General features: G+C 40.5%; 2 non-coding genes across 2 annotated transcripts; both read right to left on the reverse strand.

Annotated features, from left to right (window-relative positions):
- Positions 1 to 488: 488 nt before the first annotated feature.
- LOC119920365 lies at positions 489 to 621 on the reverse strand. The gene has a single exon (XR_005448116.1). It is a non-coding gene; the product is annotated as a small nucleolar RNA SNORA7 (small nucleolar RNA).
- A 2,048-nt stretch (positions 622 to 2,669) lies between these two features.
- Positions 2,670 to 2,809, reverse strand: LOC119920610. Its single transcript, XR_005448340.1, has one exon. It is a non-coding gene; the product is annotated as a small nucleolar RNA SNORA7 (small nucleolar RNA).
- Between the last annotated feature and the right edge of the window lie 331 nt (positions 2,810 to 3,140).

The raw sequence follows: 3,140 nt of genomic DNA on the forward strand, positions 1-3,140 counted from the left end.
TAAAGTGCATCTCCTCCAAGAGGTCTTCCCTGACTAATTCCTCATTTTCTCTTCTCCCACTGCCTTCTGTATTTCCCTCACACTTAGATTTGCACCCTTTAACTCACCCCTCCCTCAGGCCCATAGCACTTATGTACATAGTAATTTATTTATTTATATTAATGTCTGTCTCCCCTTCTAGATTGTAAGCTCATTGTGGGCAGTGAATGTGTTTACCAACTCTGTTATACTGTACTCTCCCAAGTGCTTAGTACAGTTCTCTGCCTACAGTCTTGTTTTATGCCATTGAGTTGTTTCTGACCCAAAGTGACACCATGGACACATCTCTCCCCAAACGCCCCACCTCCATCTGCAATCATTCTGGTAGTGTATCCATAGAGTTTTCTTGGTAAAAATACAGAAGTGGTTTACCATTGCCTCCTTCCACATAGTAAACTTGAGTCTCCACCTTGACTCTCTCCCATACCGCTGCTGCCCAGCATAGGTGAGTTTGTAGCAGATTACCTTCCACTCACTAGCCACTGCCCTAGCTAGGAATGGAATGGACTCTGCTTGACTCTCCCTCCTGTAGTCGAGACTGGTAAAGTACTGGAAACTCTCCAGGTGCAACCCTGAGAGGGTCTGCCCAGTAAATGTTCAATAAATGCCATTGATTTATTGATTGACTGATTGACCGTCAAGTACTGTACAAAGCACTGGGGTAGATACAAGATAAACAATTTCCATATGGGGCTCACAGGTTAAGTAGGATGGAGAATAGGTATTGAATCTCCATTTTACAGATGGGGTAACTGAGGCACAGAGTAATTAAGTTTCTTTCCCAAGTTCACACAGTTGCAGATCTGGGATTAGAACCCAGGTCCTCTGACTCTTTCCAGCAGGCCACAATGCTTCATCATCATCATCACTAAATCTAGATGGTAAGTTCCTTGTGGACAGGGAACATGTCTATCAATTTATACTGTACTCTCCTAAGCCCTTAGTACAGCACTCTGCAAACATTAGGCCCTCAATAAATATGATTGATTGATTGATAGAGTATTATCATAGTAAGCTTAGGTATGACAATTCAATAAATCAATCGGTCATATTTATTGAGCATTTGCTGTCTACAGAACACTATACTAAGCACCTGGTAGAGTACAGTATAGCAGAGTTGGTAGACATGTTGCCTGCCCACAACAAGCTTACAGTCTAGAAGGGAAGACAGGCATTAATATCTAAAAATAAATTAAGGACATGTACGTAAGTTCTATAGGGCTGAAGGAAGGGTGAAAAAAGGATGCAAATCCAACTGCGAGAGTGCTGCAGAAGGGAGAGGGGGAAGAGAAAATGAGGTCTTAGCAAATGCGTCTTGGAGGAGATGGGCTTTTATTAAACCTTTGAAGGTGGGGAGGGCGATAACCACAATTATTCTGTGGTTTGGAGAATTTAACAAGGAAAGATGTTCCATTCAGGAGGAAGGGTTTGTACTGTAGGTCAGAGGCAGGATTCAAAACAATTTCTTTCTGGGAATATTCCATAGATCAGTGGACTATTTTACTTTGGTGTGTTCTATGTAAACTGTGCATAAACCATTCTATCTGCCTAAATGGTTAAAGTATTTTGACACTGATTGGCTTTGTCAGTAGTGGTGATGGCTTTACACTGCTCTATGCATTTAATTTTCATATTTTCTTTGCTTCTTCCCAACTGAATTTTTGCTCAAGCTGCCCAATCCACAACCATTGAAGTGGTTTTCCAACTGTAGACAGCAAGCCAAATTGCTTCAAGTGTCTTCTAAACCCCTCAGCTGTGGTCTCTACTTCCTCCTTTCCTCCCTACCCCCACCTTTCATATTAGATTTACAGTAATAGTAGTGTTAGTCAAACAATGCATAAAAGCACATTCAATTAAAACTTGGAAACCACTAAGTTGGCTAACTTACTGCCAGTATCATTTTTCATTTTTTGTTAACACAGACTTCTATTATTTTTCAGCAGAAAAGAAAAAGATGTCATATTATCTTATTCATATTTCTCCAAGGAAACAATGGAGTTACACATATGCTGTATGAAGACAACTGAATATGATGGATGATTAGCTGCCATTGATCAAATACTGTGCTAAATATGATTTTCTGGAAAGTAAGTTACAGGCAGTCCTCAGAATTATGACTCAATTGGCTCCTGAAAACTGGATCTTAAGTCAAACTGTTACTGCATCTTAAATCGCAATATTGCAAACTAGAAACAATATTTTTAAAAATGGGAGGCTTAGTTTCTGTATTGAAGTTTTCCCTGAATTGTGGAGTCCAACAGTTACCGATTAATAAGGTAGCTACATCCATGTACAGTTATACCACAAATTACAGCCATTCCATGATTACAAACCCAGTGGATACAAGTGTTATTTTCTATCTTACCTGACACATATGTCTGACCAGCCCTGATGTTCCTACTGAGTGCTTGTCTTATGCTGTCTAGTCATCTCTGACCCATAGTGACACCATGGGCATATTTCTCCCAGATGCTCCACTTCAATCTGCAATCGTTCTGGTAGCGTATCCATAGAGTTTTCTTGGTAAAAATACAGAAGTGGCTTACCATTGCCTCTGTCAGCACAGTAAACTTGAGTCTCCACCCTCGACTCTCTCCCACACCATTGCTGCACAACACAGGTGGGTTTTCACTTGTCGCAGATTGCCTTCCACTCACTAGCAACTGCTCAAGCTAGGAATGAAATGGATATGTCTCTCTGCTTGACTCTCCCTCCTATAATCTATACTGGTAGAGTACTGGAAACTCTCCAGGTGTGACCCTGAGAGTGTAACTGAGTGCTACAGGTATATAAAACCTCCTCTTCTGAGCTGATTTTAAGCAATCAACAATGAATAAAACCTGTAGGAAGCTTTGCCCACAATTTGTATCATTTTTCTGAGGTGTTTCAATGACCACTAAACAGATGACTAAATATGTTGTCAAAATTCTGGTAAGGAAATCTTTTTACTTCACCTCTACATGTCAAATGCAGGAGAAGTTAAGAGATGAACTACAAGAACACACGATACCCATGGACTTTACAAAAGCATCTGGCACCTCAGTACACGTAAGTTTTGGCAACCAATGAAAAGGTTTGTCTGCTCTAGAAAGTTCAGTGAG

Source organism: Tachyglossus aculeatus, chromosome X1, assembly GCF_015852505.1.
Source record: "Tachyglossus aculeatus isolate mTacAcu1 chromosome X1, mTacAcu1.pri, whole genome shotgun sequence".
Taxonomy (NCBI): Eukaryota; Metazoa; Chordata; class Mammalia; order Monotremata; family Tachyglossidae; genus Tachyglossus; species Tachyglossus aculeatus.